The 23,451-nt window shown below is 38.4% G+C and overlaps 1 non-coding gene across 1 annotated transcript; it reads left to right on the top strand.

The window, feature by feature from the left end:
• The first annotated feature begins 1,559 nt into the window (after positions 1-1,559).
• TRNAS-GGA (transfer RNA serine (anticodon GGA)) lies at positions 1,560-1,631 on the top strand. The gene has a single exon. It is a non-coding gene; the product is annotated as a tRNA-Ser (tRNA).
• The last annotated feature ends 21,820 nt before the right edge of the window (positions 1,632-23,451 follow it).

Genomic DNA, 23,451 nt, shown 5'->3' with positions numbered 1-23,451 from the left:
TGGACCCTTGAAAATTGCTTCTACAATAATAATTAAAACATGTGTCATTGGCTTAATAATCATGAGATGGTAAGAAAATGTATGTTGGAGGCTGGCAAAATGGAGTGGGAAAACATCTGGTGAAGTTATAACTGCTTAGAAGTCAATCAATCATGGACAAAATCTGAAGCTCTAGAGGTACAGACATCTAATTGTGCTTTGGTTGCATCTTACTGCATTTGGCATTGTATTACAAAGCAACATAAAATAGGAAGAACTGGCAGTTTGAAAGCATAAATAAAAGGAGATAGAAAGATTCCAGAAATCCTGGTGGCTCAGTGGTAAGGAATCCACTTGCCAAGAGGAGATGCAGTTTCAATTCCTGGGTTGGAAAGATTCCCTAGAGAAGGAAATGGCAACTCACTCCAGTATGCCTGGAAAATCCCAAGGATAGTGGAGCCTGGTGGTCCATGAGGTTGCGAAGAGCTGGACACTGCTTAGCGACTTAACGACCAGGAGTTGGAAAAACTGCTGGAAAACTGGAAACACTACTTCTATACCCACAAACAGTAAGAAACGAGACTTTAAAAAGCTTAGGGGAACAAAGAGTTATTAAGATTTTTCAGGTAAACAAGCCTGTGACAAAGATCAGACAATAGAAATTTTCTTCTCAATCAAGTATAATATATCAGATGGCTTCAAGGTAGATACTATTGAGGTGTGAGAAAATGGCATGGGAGTGAGGAAGTAAAGAAATAAGGTAGTCTACAAAATTATACCCAGGAAAATAATTTGGTTACTATCACATGGAACTGTCTGGAAACAGATAAATCAGAATCTGCTAAGATTTTGAGGGATAGATCTGGAGCCAGTAATAAAAGACAGCAATGGGCAAGAAAGTTCCCACTAGACATTATAGTCTAATCTGGGGACATCATCTCTTACCTGAAAAAGGTGTTAATAGTGCCTACTCATCTGCAGCTAATTGTGACTATCTTGTTTTCCACTCTTTTGTCCTATTTAAGATTTTTATTAGTTTTTCTATCCCTGCTCCGCTATTGTCTATTGAGAGAGATGTGGCATGGTAGAAGAGGAGAAAAAGAAGAAAGAGAAGAGACAGAGAGTGAAAGAAAGAATATGGAAGTATGATGACTAGAAGCTATTTTATTAATTTATAGAAGGACTATGAGGAGCCACATTTAGATTTGGTGAAGAATGTTAAAGAATGTTGCATTCCACCAAGATGTTCAGAACTTTGACCGGGGTAATTTCTGAGTGGACTTCAGATGATGTCCCTTAGGGCAAGTTTGATTTGAAGAAAAGATGGCCAGAGGGGTGGACTATTTTAAAGAAAAGTAGTACTCTCTGTCTAAAATTGTACTCCTCATTCCATGGTATGGGGTTGTCGCTGGAATGTGGTTTCACAGCTAGCAAGTACTTCCATCAACTTTTAAAGTTTACTTATAAGTCAGGTTTTCAAAAAACCAGGCATGCTTTCATCACTTGCTTTTTCATCTTCTGCCAACTTGATATAGGGGAATGAGACAAAATTGAAGCCATATATGGAAGATGGCAGGGCTTCCCTGGTGGCTCAGAGGTTAAAGCGTCTGCCTGGAATGCAGGAGACCCAGGTTTGATCCCTGGGTCGGGAAGATCCCCCTGGAGAAGGAAATGGCAACCCACTCCAGTACTCTTGCCTGGAGAATCCCATGGAGGGAGGAGCCTGGTAGGCTACAGTCCATGGGGTCGCAGAGTAGGACACGACTGAGCGACTTCACTTTCACTTACTACTTGGAGGTAAAGTTATGACCAACCTAGATAGCATATTGAAAAGCAGAGATATTACTTTGCCAACATAGGTCCGTCTAGGCAAGGCTATGGTTTTTCCAGTGGTCATGTATGGATGTGAGATTTGGGCTATGAAGAAAGCTGAGTGCCAAAGAATTAATGCTTTTGAACTGTGGTGTTGGAGAAGACTCTTGAGAGTCCCTTGGACCTCTAGGAGACCCAACCAGTCAATCCTAAAGGAGATCAGTCCTGGCTGTTCATTGGAAGGACTGATGCTGAAGCTGAAACTCCAATGCTTTGGCCACCTCATGCGAAAAGGATTAACTCCTTGGAAAAGACTCTGATGTTGGGAGGGATTGGGGGCAGGAGGAGTTGGGGATGACAGAGGATGAGATGGCTGGATGGTATCACTGTCTTGATGGACATGAGTTTGAGTGAACTCTGGGAGTTGGTGATGGATAGGGAGGCCTGGTGTGCTGCGGTTCATGGGGTTGAAAGAGTTAGACACGACTGAGCGACTGAACTGAACTGAACTGATGAAGACAATAAAAAGATCAGTGGTTACCAGACATTAAGGGAGAGGGTGGGATGAACAGGTAGACAGCAGAGGATTTTCAGTTCAGTGAAAGTATTTTGTACAATGATATCAATGTACAATATCATTGTACAATAATACAATGGCAGATACATGTTATTATACATGTGTCAAAACTCATAAAATATACATCAAGAATGAGCTGTCATGTAGACTATAGACTTAGGGTAGCAATGATGCTTTAAGGTGGATTCATCATTGCAACAAATGCAGCACTCTGGTCAATAATGGAGGAGGTGTCAATAATGGAGGAGGCTGTGTGTATGTTGAGAGAGAAGGTATGTGGGAACTCTATGTACTTTCTGCTCGAATTCATGGTGAACCTAAAATCTCTATAATAATCAAGTTTATTAATTTAAAAAATGAAAAAGTACAGAAGAAGAAGATATGTTTCGACTTGATAGCAGTTTGTATAAAATATCCTGAGGTTTCCCCACTGACCACAAATTCAATGTGAACGAAAAACAGTGATGTTATTAAAGGAAAAAACAAGATCCCATTCAGTTCAGTCGCTCAGTCGTGTCCGACTCTTTGCGACTCCATGAATCGCAGCATGCCAGGCCTCCCTGTCCATCACCATCTCCCGGAGTTCACTCAGACTCACGTCCATCGAGTCTGTGATGCCATCCAGCCATCTCATCCTCCTTCTGCCCCCAATCCCTCCCAGCATTAGAGTCTTTTCCAATGAGTCAACTCTTCGCATGAGGTGGCCAAAGTACTGGAGCTTCAGCTTTAGCATCATTCCTTCCAAAGAAATCCCAGGGTTGATCTCCTTCAGAGTGGACTGGTTGGATCTCCTTGCAGTCCAAGGGACTCTCAAGAGTCTTCTCCAACACCACAGTTCAAAAGCATCAATTCTTCGGGGCTCAGCCTTCTTCACAGTCCAACTCTCACATCCATACATGACCACAGGAAAAACCATAGCCTTGACAAGACGGACCTTAGTCAGCAAAGTAATGTCTCTGCTTTTGAATATATTATCTAGGTTGGTCATAACTTTTCTTCCAAGGAGTACACGTCTTTTAATTTCATGGCTTCAATCACCATCTGCAGTGATTTTGGAGCCCCAAAAAATAAAGTCTGACACTGTTTCCACTGTTTCCCCATCTATTTCCCATGAAATGATGGGACTGGATGCCATGATCTTCGTTTTCTGAATGTTGAGCTTTAAGCCCACTTTTTCACTCTCCTCTTTCACTTTCATCAAGAGGCTTTTTCACTCCTCTTCACTTTCTGCCATAAGGGTGGTGTCATCTGCATATCTGAGGTTATTGATATTTCTCCTGGCAATCTTGATTCCAGCTTGTGTTTCTTCCAGTCCAGCATTTCTTATGATGTACTCTGCATAGAAGTTAAATAAGCAGGGTGGCAGTATACAGCCTTGATGTACTCCTTTTCCTATTTGGAACCAGTCTATTATTCCACGTCCAGTTCTAACTGTTGCTTCCTGACCTGCATACAGATTTCTCAAGAGACAGGTTAGGTGGTCTGGTATTCCCATCTCTTTCAGAATTTTCCACAGTTTATTGAGATCCACACAGTCAAAGGCTTTGGCATAGTCAATAAAGCAGAAATAGATGTTTTTCTGGAACTCTCTTGCTTTTTCCATGATCCAGCGGATGTTGGCAATTTGATCTCTGGTTCCTCTGCCTTTCTAAAACCAGCTTGAATATCAGGGAGTTCACAGTTCACGTATTACTGAAGCCTGGCTTGGAGAATTTTGAGCATTACTTTACTGGCATGTGAGATGAGTGCAATTGTGCAGTAGTTTAAGCATTCTTTGGCATTGCCTTTCTTTGGGATTGGAATGAAAACTGACCTTTTCCAGTCCTGTGGCCACTGCTGAGTTTTCCAAATTTGCTGGAAAAAAATGCAAAAAAGATCCCATTGTAGTTTTGATAAATAAAAAATGAGGAAATAATAGACATATTTTAATAATGTTTTTATCCAATTACATTTAGTATTTAGTACTAGACTGTATTTTTAAAAGAAACTTTGTTTTATAAATGATATTGTTGATTGTTTATTGTTTAATTGTGGGAGATTATTCAGCCTTGTCACTTGAGAAATATTTGAGTGAATTGAAAATTTATGTGTTGGAAAATTGATAACACAAAAATATAATATTTGAATTCTAAGATTCAAAATTATCATAGAAACTGTATTCACTGTAGCTTCAAATGTCAGAATTTGCTTCAGTTCATAGACATTAGAATAATTTTTTAAACCTGTCTCTGGAAGGTCTTTCAGGAAGACTTGTTTTACAAAGTATTGAGAAATCAGTCATGGAAAACCCACAAATAGATCTCAAATAATTCTGCACCAGAATGGTTGCAGTGAGCATTTATTTTTGAGTAAGTTAGACTAGGTGAGCTCCAAGGTAGTGGTTCTCAAACTTCACTATATTCATGGCATCTTTAGTACGTCAGGATGAACATTTGTGTCATACAGTGTGATGAACTGGTAAGACAGGTTATGGCTGGAGACAGCTTGCTGGAACTCAGTTCACTATATCCCTGTTGGTGGAGAAACACTGTCTCCACCTTTCTCTAACTGAATGGTGGGCACCATGATGCTGTGGCACATGAGTTGAAAGAAGATTGCTCAAAAATTGTATCCAAGTGTAAGAATGAATGATTCTTCACAAGAAGATGGAAGTATTTGAGAAAACGTTTTGTTTCCTCAGCAAGAAATGACATCCATATCAGAGACTATGTAATAGAAAATAGAACAAATACAGATTAAGCACTTCTTTGTGCTTCCAGTTCTTATATCACTGAGACTCTCCTGCGATCCTTAAATTTGGCATTGAGCAAACTATTCTGTATTCTGGTCATTCTGGGAACTTGCCTTATAAATCAGGGTACTTCATAAAATGTCAGTTGGCTTTTAAAATCTGTGTAAAGAAGTAAACAGAAGCAAATCAGAATATTTGGTCTACAGCAAAGATTTCAGGGCTTTTGCAAATGAAAACATTTTGAACATAATGCCAGAATAAAAGAAAATGATAATATTCTTTCCTGAGGGAGTAAGCTGAGGATCAAGATCTTGGTCTCTGTCCATTTCAGTCTGTCTCTCATTTCAGTCTCTATTTCCATTATGAATTTTTAGCTGCTAAGGTCTAAGTTTTACTTCAGCTAGAAGAGTTATGACTGCTTATGGAGAATCTTTCATTATCACATTATCACAATGTTGCATTGTGATAACTGGTTTGTGGGTACACATCAAGGGAAATTGCATAATACATTCGACTGTGAGCTCAGTATTAATCCACTAAGAAAGTCTTCCTTGTTAAAGGACTTCTTATCTTTTCCAAAAACATAATTTCTTGGATTTCAACGATTTCATGACATCTTTTACAGTGAGCGAAGGAGATGTAGACTCCTGTCAGAAAGAAAAACTCCTATTCCATACCCAATGCAATGTAAAGTTTGTTACATTAAAATTCATTTACTCATTCATTTAGTCATCAGTCATTTATTTAGAACTTATTCTGTGCCCATTTGTGTAAGTTGTTGGGAAGGAGAGGTGAACAAGAAATAATCCTTGCCCTGAAAGAATCTAACTATGCTCTAATTGAGGAGATAGATATGCTATACATTCTGATGTTTTCCATATAATGTAAGAATTATTCTGAATCTGTGTCTTTGAGATTGTGCACATGATGATAAGAGTCCATATGGGGGGAGGATGATTCTGAGGAACACTGTCACAAATCACATTGAGCCTGAGCTATGTGCTAAATTTTATTCAATAACTCATTGAACTATTCTTTCATATCACACTTTCTGATTATTCCCAGATATCCAGGCAAGTCTGATCTCAGCCCTCATTATTTTATGTGTGTTTCTGTTTAAAGATATTTTATTTTATATATATTGTTGATTCATTAAGATTGAATTCATGGTCAATAGTACAGTAACTCATGCCTCATGAAACTCATCTAACACCTTTATTTTCTTTGTAAGGAAAACCAAAGCATTCTACTGCTTATGAAAACTTTATAGAACTATAAATATATTTGAGGGCCATTTTAAGTCAGTGAAACCACCAACAGAGAGCATAAAAATAAGAATAATATGACACTAAACAGGCCCTGAAAAAGAAACTGTTTACAATATGAAAGCTGAAAGAAGAAGGCAGAGTATCACCTTGTTCAGTTTCAGCTGGGAAATTCAAATTTTTCTTCTCTATATGTGTCTCTGGACGACCACAAAAGCACTGAGAGTGTTGCTTTGAAGTTACAAATAAGTTTTATCCAGTGGTTAATTTCTCAAATATAGACTCCATGAATGATGAAGATTGACTCTGTTTGAAACTATTATTGTGTTCATGAAAGTTTAGAATTATTACATGAAAGAAAAAGTGAAAGTGAAAGTGAAAGTGAAGTCGTTCAGTCGTGTCCGACTCTTTGCGACCCCGTGGACTGTAGCCTACCAGGCTCCTTCCTCCATGGGATTTTCCAGGCAAGAATACTGGAGTGGGTTGCCATTTCCTTCTCCAGGGGATCTTCCCAACCCAGGGATCGAACCAGGGTCTCCCGCATTGCGGGCAGACGCTTTAACCTCTGACCCACCAGGGAAGCCCTAATTATTACATCTTTCTAGTGAATTTTACTTTTTAGAAATAAGGGTGACTCTATTTCTTATAGTTTTGTCCTAAAGTTTGTTATATTTGATATTGTTGATGCTATATCAGCTGCCTTTAATTCAGTCAGTTCAGTTCAGTCACTCAGTTGTGTCCGACTCTTTGTGACACCACGGACTGCAGCATGCCAGGTTCCCTGTCCATGACTAACTCCCAGAGCCTACTCAAACTCATGTCCATTAAGTCGGTGATGCCATCCAACCTTCTCATCCTCTATCACCCCCTTCTCCTCTTGCCTTCAATCTTTCCCAGAATCAGGGTCTTTTCCAATGAGTCAGTTATTTGCATCAGCTGGGTAAAGTATTGGAGCTTCAGCTTCATTATCAGTCCTTCCAATGAATATTCAGGGCTGATTTCCTTTAGGATTGACTAGTTGGATCTCCTTATAGTCCAAGGGACTCTTAAGAGTCTTCTCCGACACTACAGTTCAAAAGCATCAATTCTTCAGCACTCAGGTTTCTTTATAGTCCAACTCTCACATTCATACATGACTATTGGAAAAACCATAGCTTTGACTAGATGGACCTTTGTTGGCAAAGTAATGTCTGTGCTTTTTAATATGCTGTCTAGGCTGGTCATAGCTTTTCTTCCAAGGAGGAAGTGTCCTTTAATTTCATGGCTTCAGTCACCATCTGCCGTGATTTTGGAGCTCAAGAAAATAATATCTCTCACTGTTTTCATTGTTTCCCCATCTATTTTCCATGAAGTGATGGGATCAGATGCCACAATCTTAGTTTTTTGAATGCTGAGTTTTAAGCCTGCTTTTTCACTCTCCTCTTTCACTTTAATTGACTTATACTAATCTTTTTTACATTCAACTTTTCTATGTCCTTGGGTTTTAAATTTGTTTTTTATAGATAGCTTTTGGTTGTATTTTCTAAAATAGCAATCTGAAAAAAAAGTCTCAGTCCTTTAACTGGAAATTTTATCTGCTTTAAATTGCTGTAGTTATTAAATATTTGGATTCATTTCTATCCTCTTATTTTGTACTTTTTGTTTTTCCAATTTTTAAATTTATATTTTCCCTCTATATATTTTTTATTTCATTTTGTATCTTCATTTGTACTGATGAAACTTTTTTCTTTGTATTCTCCTCATTCTATTTTTCTTCTTTTAATTGTATATAGAAATAATTTTAGCTATTTAGTCAAGTTATTTAGTGTTTATAAGATCAATCAGATTTTTTGTTTTATCTTGGATCAGTTTAGAGATGCATCCATTTCTTTTCTTGAAATTGTTCCCAGGCTATTTTACCATGTTTGTTCTATTTAGGGAAGATAAAATGGGACCAGCCATCAACATTTGGACACTATCCTTATTAGAATTCTTAGATCAAAAAAATTTTACTTTATTATTTTTGGAGAGGAGTCTAATAATGATTTTTCTCTTTGGGGTAAATGCTGAGCTGTTTTTTATGCTCCATGACTGGGAAAGTGGGTAGTGAGTTGAGGATTACAGTTATTCCATGTGCAGACTTTGTAGGAATTCATGTTTTCACCTATTCTTCCATTCACATATAGACTGAGCTCAGAGATTTTTCTGAATTCTGATGGGTAAAATGGCTCCCTCTTCCATTTGCAGTTGCTTCATTCCACATGCTGAATTACAATTTCTCCAACCTGTTTTGGATGTCAATATATTTCTATCGTTGACTTCTCTTCACTTTTTTTTTCACTACTAGAATATATTGATTCTTTTTTTTCTTTTGGTAATTCTTTGTTTTAACAAAGCTAAATACATTTTCTTTGTCTGAAATTTTGAAGGCTCAATATTTACTGAAAATAAACTCTATTGTTTTTATCTCAGTCGTGTCTGACTCTTTACAACCCCATGGACTAAAGCCCACCAGGTAATGTACATTTAAGTAAACTTGGAATACAGAGAAAATTAAAAAATATACATACAAAATTGTAATCTAGAGATAATCATGGTTAATATTTGTGCATTCCTCTTATATCTCTACAGTGTACATTTCAAGAATTCTGGGGTAAGCCAGAGCTCAGATTCAAAGGGTAGATTGACATGTAGATTGACAATTTTAAAAATCCACATTTACCAGTAACTAGATGAATGGTCTTAGGCAAGTTTCTAAATTATTCTAGTCTTTGTTTCTTTTCTGTACAATGGAAATAATAATATCTCATTGAATTATTGGGAGCAAAATACTTGGAAGACTGCCAAGCACAAAATAAACACTAGATAAATTTTATTTATTTTTTTATCCCTTCTACCTATGAGATTTAAAATAGGAGCTACTATCTTTATATGGATCATAGTCAAGTGGTTACTGACATGGAAGGATAAACTGACTAGAAGAGATGAAGAAGAACCATTCTGTGGTGTGTAAAACTCTGACTCCAACTGTTTTTTACATGTGTTATATTCTTTGTGCTTCTGTGGCTCATTCTATTCTTCCTGGGTCTGTGTTAGGTGAGCTGAATTCTTTTTGCTTGTGCTACTCTAATTTACAGGTTTCTTCCAAAGAGTCAAACCAGAGTCTTGACAAATACATTCATTACCTGCATATTAATGTAACAGAGCCACACAATTAGTTTTTGTTTTTGGATTGTCTGCTTCATTGTAATATTCACTTTATTGTGGTGATCTGGAACCTAAAAACTAACCCACAATATCTCTATGTTATGTCTGAATAAAGATGAAATATTTGTTACTTATTATCCTTAGGATATATATATACACACACACATACATATCGCTATTTTGGTTACTTGGAAATTGAAAAAAAGTGAGATTATTCCAAAAGAATACTTTAGGGATACCTAATACTAGTTGAGACTAGGGGAGAAAAGAAACCTAGGGGAATCAAAAGAACAAAGCCAGATCTTCATTATAATAAGACAGCTAGGGAGGATGAATTCTTTCAAAAGTAAATTATTAATAACTTATCACTATCTTTTGAATGGAGGATGGAAGTGTGAAATTTTATCAGCTAAAAGTTGAGTTACAGTCATATGATGTAAATATAAAAGAAAATTTTCTCATATATTGATGCTCTCTCTTATCAGGATCAGACAATTAAACAGTTAAGGGAATAGACAGAGATGAACAAAAGAAGAAGAAATTGATAACTACAAGAAAGATCTTAAAGACTTAAAAGAAAAAGTTATACTATTGCAAGGCAGCCTATCAGAGAAAGAAGTTAAGATGACCAAAATTGAATTATTTGGTCTGCCTAGTCAGTACACTCTGTGTATTTGTTTTTGACATTTACATAATCCTTAAAGAAGTATTTGATGAAATTGTCTTAATATTTTTATAGCACACCTCTTGGGAAGATCTCAAAGAATATTTAAGGAAGCTGTGCAGAGACATAGTATACTGGACTATTTGATTCCTAAGTCTTAGCTCTTTCATTGCATTATGAGTTGCTTTCTTACTTGATAATAACATTTTTATAGATCCTAAAATAACTGAAGCCCAGTTACATTTGGACATATATTGTGTTAACAGTTAAAAAAAATAGTGATAGAAAAAGGAATAAGCAAAAAGAGGACAGTTGTTCTCAACAATTCTTAATGTGCACCTCAGCACTGACAGAGAAATCTTAAATGATCCTTGACCAATAGAACCACACACTAAGCACTTTTTGCATGTGTGCTAAGTTGCTTCAGTCGTGTCTAATTCTTTGTGACCCCTTGGACTGTAGCCTGCCAGGCTCCTCTATCCATGGGATTCTCTAGGCAAGAATACTGGAGTGGATTGCCATGCCCTCCCCCAGTTAAGCACTTTACACATAGGTATATAAACTTTTAATAATTTTCACAAGCCTACATAATAGGTATTATTACTCTCCTCGTTTACTATATGAGGGTTCTGTGACACAGAGGTTAAACTTTATTCAAAACCAAGCAGTATGTCTCTAGAAACTATGTCCTTAAAGGCTATATTAGGTTGACAAGCCCTAGTCCATTGGACTGTACTCCAATTTGCAGTGTGCAAAAATAAGATAGATTGCTTTGATAGAATTTATACACTGAAGAAGCTTTTGAACAGTGGTGTTGGAGAAGACTCTTGAGAGTTCCTTGGACTGTAAGGAGATCCAACCAGTCAATCCTAAAGGAAATCAGCCCTGAATATTCATTGGAAGGATGGATGCTGAAGCTAAAGCTCCAATACTTTACCCACCTGATGAGAAGAACTGACTCATTGGAAAAGACCCTGATTCTGGAAAGAATTGAGGGCAGGAGGAGAAGGGGGCAACAGAGGATGAAATGGTTAGATAGCATCACCAACTCAATGAACATGAATCTGAGAAAACTGTAGGAGATAGTGAAGAACAGGGAAGCCAGGCATGCTGCAGTCCATAGGGTCACAAAGAGTCAGACACCATCTAGGGACTGAACAATGACAAGAAATACACTTAAAAAATCTTCCTGTCACACACACACACATGCTGAATATAGATAAATAACTAAACTTAGTCTAATCTAGTAAAATTACTTATATTTTAATTAGTGTCTTTGAAATCTCAATGTCTTTTGGCTTGCTTAGAAGCTTAATGTTTTAGATTTTTTTCCCTTGCCCAACTCCTCATCCAGGTGGCATCAGATTATTAATGGGAGTTTTTCCCATGTGAGATTTTGTTTCAGAAGTGTATTTAGAAAGGAAGAAACTCTGCAAGGGATCTCCTTTTCTGCCTGTGTGGGTGAAAGTAGCATAATCGTAGGTAGTAGCAACTCTCCTCTCAGACCAGTTTTGTGATGTGATTTCAAATCTGATCAGTGATTTATCTGATCTATTTTTAACTTTCTTCTACTTGCATGAGGAAATAGTTTTCATATGCTAAGAACATGATTTACAAAAGAAAAGATAACATTTTGTAAAATATGGTGTCATCTTGAAAGTGAAAGTGCTAGTCACTCAGTCGTTTCTGACTCTTTGAGACCCATAGACTGTAGCTCACCAGGCTCCTCTGTTCATGGAATTCTCCAGGCAAGGCTACTGGAATGGGTTGCCATTCCCTTCTCCAGGGTATCTTCCCAATGCAGAGATCAAACCTGGGTCTCCTGCATTGCAGGCAGAATTCTTTACTGTCTGAGCCACCAGTGAAGCCCTACAGTCTTGTCCGGTTCTTTGCAATCCTATGAACCATAACCTGCCAGACTCCTCTGTCCATGGGATTCTCCAGGTGAGAGTAATGGAGTCAGTTGCCATGCCCTTCTCCAGGGGATCTTTGTGACCCAGGGATAGAACCTTTGTCTCTAACATCTCCAGCATTGGCAGGCAGATTCTTTACCACTAGCACCACCAAAGAATGGGATCTTAGTTTCATTTATCGTCTCTATCATCATTTTAGTCTCCATTTTATTGCTTTGATATAATTATTCTTGTTTTCTTTCAGCATACTTTTACCTGGAAGTGTTTTGCTCCTTTAAGTTTTCCAATTAGCTGTCAGTTTGTTTTAATAATTTTCTCATAAAAACATATAGCTTTATTTTATTTTACAAGTTTAGGCTTTTGATTTTTAACTGGTGTGCTTAATAGCCAAGGAGTGTAGGTATGTATGTGTTCTCTACTACTTTTGCCTTTGATTTGGTGAGATCTTTTGAAATGTAGTTTTAGGTATTTTTAAGCTCAGAAAGGTTATTTTGTTGTACATTTGATTCTTCATTCTGTTTATATTTCTCTCACTTTTTCCTTGAGGAAACTCTATCTATATTTGTTAGACAAGCTCTCTTTATCAGTTTCTATGTGCATCCTATTCTTATTCATTTTAATATCTTCACTTTTACATTGTGAGAGGGTTCCCCAAAATTTTCTTCCACAGGATTCACTTGACAATTTGTGGTGACTCTTCTACTTTCTTAGTTATATCAATGAGCTTTAATTATATATTGTGGTTGAGAATTTTTGAGGCATTTTTCTAAGTGCTGCCAGATCCTTTCGTATCTCTGCTATCATAGCAAGTCATTCCCTTTTGTTAAATATGGACTATGCACGTTTAAGCATCTTTCAAAATCAGTTCTTTTGAAGAAATCGATTTTCAGTGCTATGCTTTTCTTCTAAGTCTTCAAAGAAATGGCTCCTTTTCTTTAATTGCATTTATCTTTTAAGAAATCGCCTGGCCTTTGTCCACCCCATCTTCTCATCCTTGAACAGAAATTTTTCATTTTTCAACAGGTGGACAGGTGAAGGATGAGGTGTCCTGACCTCTTGCAGTGTTGCTTACATGCAGGCATCTAGCCCTGAATGGCACTTTTGTGTTCTCAGCCCTTATACCCTTAGACTCTGTTGAGCACCATGGGTACTCATCCACTGAGTCTGTTCTGGAGGGCTCATTTTCACTTGGGTAGTTGGTATCTTTGTGTTGGTGAATCATATTCCATTGGCATTCCTTCACTGTAAGTGAGGGATGTAAAAGTCGCCCCTCAAACTCAGTGCGTCCCAGTCCATCCTCTCTCTGTCCCTCCATCTGGACCTGCACTTTTCCCCCTTCATACCCAAAGCCCCTGCTCCAACTGTGCTTTGTTTGCCTTTCTGGAAAACTTACACTCTATCCTCCTGAACTAGGCCCCAATGGCGTCCCCCGTGGTGTTCAAAAGAGGAGAATGTTTCCTGATGGAGAGGTTTGGAGGAGAGGCCAGTTCCCTCATCACAGGTGATGGCAGTCAGGCTGGGTCAGAATAAGGAGAGCAACGTTCAGAGGCTCTTCTTCAGGGAAGAGTTTCCAGGATGAATTTCAGGTACCACTACTGCCAGAAGAAATAACTTGGTTTTGAGGATAAGGAAACAGTATATTTTGACATGGATTTTGGCAGAGAAGAGATTGGGGCCCTGGAAGCTTGCACCAGGATCCCGCATCACTGCCCTGGGGCCTCCTGCCTCCCTCCTAGACTGTAATAGGCTTCAGAGGTCTGAGCATGCGCAGTTTAACACGGTGGACGTGGGGCCCTTGCACAGACTGTGGACAAGAGGCATGTCCCCGACACTTGGCTGGGCCCCTGGCCAAGGGTGCTGCAGTACTGTGACTGTGACTAGGGCATTGGGGAGGAATCCTGGAGGACTGGTGGTGAGAGCTAGAGTCCTTTCGGATTAGCACCTGGGGCTTCCAGGTGTTTCTCATCTCAGGACTCATCCCACCCGCCCCCAGAGAACTGCCGAGATCTTGCGAGAATGGACTTCTTATGGAAAGAAGGGCCTCGGCCAGCAAAGACTACCGCCAGTCTCCATAATTCTCCGGGCTGCCCTCAGGCTCAGTGTGTCCCAGGTCATCCTCTTCTCTCTCGCTCCATGTGAACCTGCACTTTCCACATGTATCTGAAGCCATAGAGCATATTCTGCAGGCTCCAACTCTGCCCTGTTTGTCTCCCTGGGAAACCCTGAACACCACCCACCAGACTAAACCGTGGCCGGTGGCATCCTCCTTAAAAAATGGTAAGTTATGCGTGCTTCCATCTCTGATACTTTTCCTTACATTGTTCATTACGCAGCACACACAACTCTACAGCTTTCCTTCCTGTCGCATTGTATACTGAGAGCTTTAGCTTTGTGTGGCTTTGTAAACAAAGGATCCGATGGGATTATAGCTTAGAGAAGGACACAGTTCTGAGTTGAATGGCGCATAATTCTAATGCAATTGAGCCAGGTCCCATTTTTTTCTTTAAGTGTAGTCTCTGCATCCCAGAATTAGCAGTATGTGGCTGAAGTCAGTCAAAAGATTTTCTCCAACTGTTTTCAGGCCTTCTATATCCAGTGAAGTATGTGGAATATATTCAAGGCCTTTGATTCCTAACCAGTGTCCACCGAATGTTAGCATTAGTAAAAATGTGGTTTGAGCAGAATATGACATGTCAAAAGCATTGATTTATGAGGCCATTACAAGCTTTTATCTACCTTTGTGGATTTGCAGGGGCAGTGTATTACTTCGAATCTGATAGATACCCTGTTAAACTGGGAAACCTGGAATCTCATCTCTATTACCAGTCTGAGCTTCTGTTACCAGTATTTAGGTAATTTCCTTCCTAAAGGACACGAGACACAACGTGTGAGACAATGTTTGAACAGCTGGATGTATGTAGTTGAAAAAAGCTATCACTAACTTATCTATTATCAGTCCAACGATCTGTCATATAGTATCAGAATTTTCTGTGGCCTTTAAGTTGAGGAGGATAGTGAGTGCAAAACACAGGGAAACCAGCCATCACTTTATGTTAGAAGAAAGAATAGGCATTTAATGTTACTGTAAGTGTAGAGAATGTTGGGAGCTAAGTTTGCCAAGGCAGAATGAAATCAGACTTGGTAAGCTACTGTTTGAACTTAACCTGTTGTTTCTGTAGAAGAGTGAGGGGTCATTAAGCCTCAGAATGACTTGGTTTAGATATGTGTTTTAGGGATTCAGTAACTGAGGCAGCTACAGGTGAGCTGGGAAGTAGAGGGAGCATAGAAGAGATATCAGCTTGGGAACATTTTGATACCTTAGGTGAGAGTTTCTAAAAGATCACATTAGGACAGTCTTGTCATGGAGGTTGGAGGACAGGGAAGGTGAAAGATCTGAGAAATACTAGGTGATAGATCAGAATGTGGATCTGCTATGGTAAGGGACTGAGAAAGAGAAAGAACAGGAGAGTATATGAGGTTATTGGCTACATGTTAATCTCTTATGGCATTAAGGCATGTGAAAAAGAGCAGCAGGTATTTTGGAATTTGCCTTGTGATGTTTAAGGTTTCTGAAGGGCAACTGAAGAGAAGGGAACTAACATTTATTAACTGCTTGCTGTGTGATCACTCACCCAGAGCCAGACATCCTAGAATGTGAAGTCAAGTGGGCCTTAGAAAGCATCACTATGAACAAAGCTAGTGGAGGTGATGGCATTCCAGTTGAGCTATTTCAAATCCTGAAAGATGATGCTGTGAAAGTGCTGCACTCAATATGCCAGCAAATTTGGAAAACTCAGCAGTGGCCACAGGACTGGAAAAGGGCAGTTTTCATTCCAATCCCAAAGAAAGGCAATGCCAAAGAATGTTCAAACTACCACAAAACTGTACTTATCTCACACGCTAGCAAAGTGATGCTCAGAATTCTCCAAGCCAGGCTTCAGCAATACGTGAACCGTGAAATTCCAGATGTTCAAGATGGTTTTAGAAAAGGCAGAGGAACCAGAGATCAAATTGCCAGCATCCTCTAGATCATCGAAGAAGCAAGAGAGTTCCAGAAAAACATCTATTTCTTCTTTATTCAGTTCAGTTCAGTCGCTCAGTTGTGTCTGACTCTTTGCGACCCCATGAATCGCAGCATGCCAGGCCTCCCTGTCCATCACCAACTCCCGGATTTCACTCAGACTCGTGTCCATGGAGGCAGTGATGCCATCCAGCCATCTCATCCTCGGTCATCCTCTTCTTCTCCTGTCCCCAATCCCTCCCAGCATCAAAGTCTTTTCCAGTGAGTCAACTTTTCTCATGAGATAGCCAAAGTACTGGAGTTTCAGCTTTAGCATCATTCCTTCCAAAGAAATCCCAGGGTTGATCTCCTTCAGAATGGACTGGTTGGATCTCCTTGCAGTCCAAGGGACTCTCAAGAGTCTTCTCCAACACCACAGTTCAAAAGCATCAATTCTTCGGCCCTCAGCCTTCTTCACAGTCCAACTCTCACATCCATACATGACCACAGGAAAAACCATAGCCTTGACTAGACAGACCATAGTTGGCAAAGTAATGTCTCTGCTTTTGAATATACTATCTAGATTGGTCATAACTTTTCTTCCAAGGAGTATGCGTCTTTTAATTTTATGGCTGCAGTCACCATCTACAGTGATTTTGGAGCCCCCAAAAATGAAGTCTGACACTGTTTCCACTGTTTTCCCATCTATTTCCCATGAAGTGATGGGACCAGATCCCATGATCTTCGTTTTCTGAATGTTGAGCTTTAAGCCAACTTTTTCACTCTCCTCTTTCACTTTCATCAAGAGGATTTGAGTTCCTCTTTACTTTCTGCCATAAGGATGGTGTCATCTGCATATCTGAGGTTATTGATATTTCTCCTGGCAATCTTGATTCCAGCTTGTGTTTCTTCCAGTCCAGCATTTCTCATGATGTCCTCTGCATAGAAGTTAATTAAGCGGGGTGACAATATACAGCCTTGACATGCTCCTTTTCCTATTTGGAAACAGTCTGTTGTTCCGTGTCCAGTTCTAACTGTTGCTTCTTGGCCTGCATACAGAGGTCTCAAGAGGCAGGTGAGGTGGTCTGGTATTCCCATCTCTTTCAGAATTTTCCAGTTTATTGTGATCCACACAGTCAAAGGCTTTGGCATAGTCAATAAAGCAGAAATAGATGTTTTTCTGGAACTCTCTTGCTTTTTCCGTGATCCAGTGGATGTTGGCAATTTAATCTCTCATTCCTCTGCCTTTTCTAAAAGCAGCTTGAACATCAGGAAGTTCACGGTTCATGTATTGCTGAAGCCTGGCTTGGAGAATTTTGAGCATTACTTTACTAGCGTGTGAGATGAGTGCAATTGTGCGGTAGTTTGAGCATTCTTTGGCATTGCCTTTCTTTGGGATTGGCATGAACACTGACTTTTTCCAGTCCTGTGGCCACTGCTGAGTTTTCCAAATTTGCTGGCATATTGAGTGCAGCACTTTCACAGCATCATGTTTCAGTATTTGAAACAGCTCAACTGGAATTCCATCACCTCCACTAGCTTTGTTCGTAGTGATGCTTTCTAAGGCCCACTTGACTTCACTTTCCAGGATGTCTGGCTCTAGATGAGTGATCACACCATGGTGATTATCCGGGTCATGAAGATCTTTTTTGTACAGTTCTTCTGTGTATTCTTGCCATCTCTTCTTGTCTTCTGCTTCTGTTAGGTCCATACCTTTTCTGTCCTTTATCGAGACCATCTTTGCATGAAATGTTCCCTTGGTATCTCTAATTTTCTTGAAGAGATCTCTAGTCTTTCCCATTCTGTTCTTTTCCTCTATTTCTTTGCATTGACCGCTGAAGAAAGCTTTCTTATCTCTTCTTGCTATTCTTTGGAACTCTGCATTCAGATGCTTATATCTTTCCTTTTCTCCTTGGCTTTTCGCTTTTCTTCTTTTCACAGCTATTTGTAAGGCTTCCCTAGACAGCCATTTTGCTTTTTTTGCTTTTCCATGGGGATGGTCTTGATCCCTGTCTCCTGTAGATTGTCATGAACCTCACTCCATAGTTCATCAGGCACTCTATCTATTAGATCTAGGCCCTTAAATCTATTTCTCACTTCCACTGTATAATCATAAGGGATTTGATTTAGGTCATACATGAATGGTCTAGCGGTTTTCCCTACTTTCTTCAATTTAAGTCTGAATTTGGTAATAAGGAGTTCATGATCTGAGCCACAGTCAGCTCCTAGTCTTGTTTTTGTTGACTGCATAGAGCTTCTCCATCTTTGGCTGCAAAGAATATAATCAATCTGATTTCGGTGTTGACCGTCTGGTGATGTCCATGTGTAGAGTCTTCTCTTGTGTTGTTGGAAGAGGGTGTTTGCCATGACCAGTGCATTTTCTTGGCAAAACTCTATTAGTCTTTGCCCTGCTTCATTCCCCATTCCAAGGCCAAATTTGCCTGTTACTTCAGGTGTTTCTTGACTTCCTACTTTTGCATTCCATTCCCCTATAATGAAAAGGACATCTTTTTTGGGTGTTAGTTCTAGTAGGTCTTGTAGGTCTTCATAGAACCGTTCAACTTCAGCTTCTTCAGCATTACTGGTTGGGGCATAGACTTGGATTACGGTGATATTGAATGGTTTGCCTTGGAAATGAACAGAGATCATTCTGTTGTTTTTGAGATTGCATCCATGTACTGCATTTCAGACTCTTTTGTTGACCATCATGGCTATTCCATTTCTTTTGAGGGATTCCTGCCCACAGTAGTAGATGTAATGGTCATCTGAGTTAAATTCACCCATTCCAGTCCATTTTAGTTTGCTGATTCCTAGAATATTGACGTTCACTCTTGCCATCTCCTGTTTGACCACTTCCAATTTGCCTTGATTCATGGACCTGACATTCCAGGTTCCTATGCAATATTGCTCTTTACAGCATCAGATCTTGCTTCTATCACCAGTCCCATCCATAGCTGGGTATTGTTTTTGCTTTGGCTCCATCCCTTCATTCTTTCTGGAGTTATTTCTCCACTGACCTCCAGCAAAGCCTTTGACTGTGTGGATCACAACAAACTGTGGAAAATTCTGAAAGAGATGGGAATCCCAGACCACCTCACCTGCCTCTTGAGAAATCTATATGCAGGTCAGGAAGCAACAGTTTGAACTGGACGTGGAACCACAGACTGGTTCCAAATAGGAAAAGAAGTATGTCAAGGCTGTATATTGTCACCATGCTTATTTAACTTATATGCAGAGTACATCATGAGAAACACTAGGCTAGAGGAAGCACAAGATGGAATCAAATTTGCTGGGAGAAATTTCAATAACTTCAGATATGCAGGTGATACCACCCCTATGGCAGAAAGTGAAGAAGAACTAAAGTGCCTCTGTATGAAAGTGAAAGAGGAGAGTGAAATAGTTGGCTTAAAGCTCAACATTCAGAAAACTAAGATCATGGCAGCTGGTTCTATCACTTCATGGCAAATAGATGGGGAAACTATGGAAACATTGAGAAATTTTATTTTTTTGAGCTCCAAAATCAATGCATATGGTGACTGGGCCAACCTAGACAGCATATTAAAAAGCAGAGACATTACTTTGCTAACAAAGGTCCATCTGGTTAAAGCTGTATTTTTTTCCAGTAGTCGTGTGTGGATGTGAGAGTTGGACTGTGAAGAAGGCTGAGTGCCAAAGAACTGATGCTTCTGAACTGTGGTATTGGAGAAGACTCTTGAGAGATCCTTGGACAGCAAGGAGATCCAACCTAAAGTCCATTTTCAAAGGAAATCAGCCCTGAATATTCCTTGGAAGGACTGATGATGAAGTTGAAGTTCCAGTACTTTGGCCACCTGTTACGAAGAGCTGACTCATTTGAAAAGACCCTGATGCTGGGAAAGATTGAAGGTGGGAGGAGAAGGGGATGATAGAAGATAAGATAGTTGGATGACATCCCCGACTTAATTGACATAAGTTTCAGTAAGTCCTGGGAGTTGGTGATGGACAGGGAAGCGTGGCTAGCTGTAGTCCATGAGGTCACAAAGACCAGGACATGACTGAGTGACTGAACTAACTAACTAACAATACCATCTAAAAACATTGCTTCAAATGAATTAAACTAAGTGCTGCTAAATCCGTCTATGGAACAAAACAGACGAACCTTTTGGCCAACCCAATATTTACCTTTTCTTGTCATCTAAGCTAAGTGGTTTGTGTAGAATGATGTGTAGGATGACTATACATTTCAATAATATCAACTATGGGGTGTGTTAGCTATGAAATATCTAATATATGTAAGGTGACACAGAATGTTTAAGTACCTATTATTTTTCAAGGACAGTAATATTCCTGTCCTAGGACCAGAGGTGGTGCTGGTTGTGTGTTTTTTTTGTTTTTTTTTTTAAGCAAAGTTGTCTATATTAAAACAGGAGAGAGAAATAAAAAAAAGGTTACTAAAGGGAATAGCAGGGGCTGAAGTGAGATAAATTAAGAGTTTCGGATTAACACATACACACTATTAAAACAGAGCAACAATAAGGATGCCTGAATAGCACAGGGAACTATATTCAGTGTCTTGTAATAACATATAATGGAAAAGAATTTGCAAAAGAATATATGCAGGTATACTTTGCTGTATATTTGAAGCTAACACAACATTGTAAATTAACTATACCTCAATTTCAATTAAAAAAATGGATTCAAAAGCCAAGAAGGTAATGTCTTTTATAGATACAACACCTCTTAAAAACTGTTGTCAACGGACTTTTGAAATTTCCAAAATATACGTTTAAACTTTGTTTTTATTTTTGCAGAGGTATTTTTATTTTGCCTCATCTGATACCTAGACAAATTCACTCATATGAATAACCCAGAAGAGGGTGAGGTGGGCACTCTCTATTTAAACCTTAAGCATGGTTCAGAAGAAATGAGCAGCTCCCTCCTTTATGGTTTTCTAAAAGACTGAAAGTAATTTGTTCTGTATAGGAGTCAACTTCATAGACAGGGCAGTAAACTGGATTTTTCACAGCAAGGATAACTGGTCAGAGCTTTATATCTAATTATTTACTTTAATTTCCTTTTTAAGGTATTAGATTCACTTTAATAAAGGAGATGAAATAGAAAAGTATATAAAAGGAAATGAAACACCATTTCCTTTTGTACATGTATAAATTTTCAGTATCTTCTTGTTCCCATAGGGAATTGAGTCCCCAGATGCTATAAGAGAATATAGATTGGGTTTGTAAACTGAAAGATCTATGAAAATAAGTTTGACTGTAGTTTGTGAGTTTAAGTTAGTTGTGAACTTTCTAAGCTAGAATCAATTCCATTTTTATTTTTTACACAAACAACATAAACACATATTTGAAGTTTTATTTGCATGCCATACTTTAGATAGGTTTGATGGAAGTGGTCAAATTCCTATGTAAAAATTAGGGTTTGTGATTAAAATAGAAAAAAAATAAAACAACAAAAAACAAGATATACACCCTTATTAACATTCTCAGCCAGATGCTGCTTAAAATTTCAGGAGGATGTCTTCAGCATACTTTTATACATTGCTGAAAGAAAGTACTACAACTAAAATAGGTACAAAAGAGAAACAGTTATTCTTAGATGTGATTTATTTGCTGGAGCTGAACTGGGTAAGGATTCAGACGTTGTTCATTTAATTATGGTTCCCATCAGTGTTCTAACCAGGATATTGCTTTTTTGGCTGCTCAAGAGAGCTGAAATAAGATTGGCCTGTGTGCAAGAAAGACTTCAAAGAAAGAAAGGGAAGGTTATTGGATTGAAAAACTACTGTCAGTCCTTTTTATATTTTGTGTTGTTTGAATGAATCGAAATATGAAGTTTTTTTTTTTCTGAATTCAGAAAGCAAAGCTAAGAATCATAAAATTGACATTAAATCCAAAATGAGCCTGAAATGTTACCTTTTGTGGATTTCAAAACAACACTCTAGTTTTATGATAAATTTATGTGTTCTATATTAGCAGTATAGAAAAATGCATCAGTTAAGACGGAGGAGCCTGGTGGGCTGCAGTCCATGGGGTCGCTAGGAGTCGGACAGGACTGAGCGACTTCACTTTCACTTTTCACTTTCATGCCTTGGAGAAGGAAATGGCAACCCACTCCAGTGTTCTTGCCTGGAGAATCTCAGGGATGGGGGAGCCTGGTGGGCTGCCATCTCTGGGGTCACACAGAGTCGGACACGACTGAAGCAACTTAGCAGCAGCAGAGTTAGGTAAATATACTTTTCATTATTATGCCCATTTTCTCTTTATAAATCAAATATTTATAAAGATGCTTCATATATTAAAGCTATTTTACTGTATTTAAAATAGTATGCTGTGTTACTGGAAAATAAACTCCTAAGGGCTCATGTTTATTCTTGTAGTAAGTCTTTTCTAGTATGGTTCTAGCAATGTAGTAAGTTTTCAGTAAATTTGTACTGAACTGGAAAAATTTGAAACCTTTCTGACTTTAAACATACAGTCATATGTTAAATTTAAAATTAGCACAGTAAAATTTTCTTGAACATCATTTGCAACTTTAAAAAGTTACCTGTGTTGTGCAGAAGGCTCTCCTAATACTTTGCATTCAGGCTGAAGAGGAAAATTGAAATCTCTAATGAAGCCACTGTGGGTGTTTATGAATATTAATAAATAAAAGCTGCTTGGATGGTTTACCTTAAAAAATGATCTATTAGCAAATTATTGGCTGTTGATTTGTTGAACTCACACAGACAATTATTTGGTACATTTTTTCCCTAATATACTGAAATAATTTTGAAAAAAAAAATTATCTATCTATGAACCTAGAATTGTAGTTAGAATATATGTCATCAAGTGATCTCACTGTTGGTCCTATGTTATATTTGATTCATTAAATCACATTGGAGTTATTGTATTGGTCTCTTTCAAGACTGTGCCAGTGTACACAAAAAGTGTATTTTGAAGAAAGCTGAACCTCTTTGTAATGAGAAAATACCTCTTATGAGTCATTTCCTATTATATTCTCCTGTAGTGAGTTTTAGAATTTCATAATTTTAATGGAGCTGTTTAGAGAAGACTATTTCCTCAGAGGGTCATTAGTAATACATAAAAATTCTACTACCTTTGACAAATGAGTTTAAAAAGCAAATTGGAGTAAAATGTGGCATTATATAAAGCTGTTTTTTTTTTCTGTCTGCTTATTTTTATTGGGGTGCCTTTATTCAATAATGAGTTCCTTCATACCTGAAGAATATAAATTTGAAGCTTGCTCTCATTGTATTGTACATCTGATGGATTGCAGATAGAATTGTATCCACTAAAAATAAAACAAAAATGGACTCAGTAAAATTCCT

This window comes from Capricornis sumatraensis, chromosome 2 (genome assembly GCF_032405125.1).
Source record: "Capricornis sumatraensis isolate serow.1 chromosome 2, serow.2, whole genome shotgun sequence".
Classification (NCBI taxonomy): Eukaryota; Metazoa; Chordata; class Mammalia; order Artiodactyla; family Bovidae; genus Capricornis; species Capricornis sumatraensis.
The sequence above is the reverse complement of the archived record's forward strand: the minus strand, read 5'-3'. Positions and strand labels throughout refer to the sequence as shown.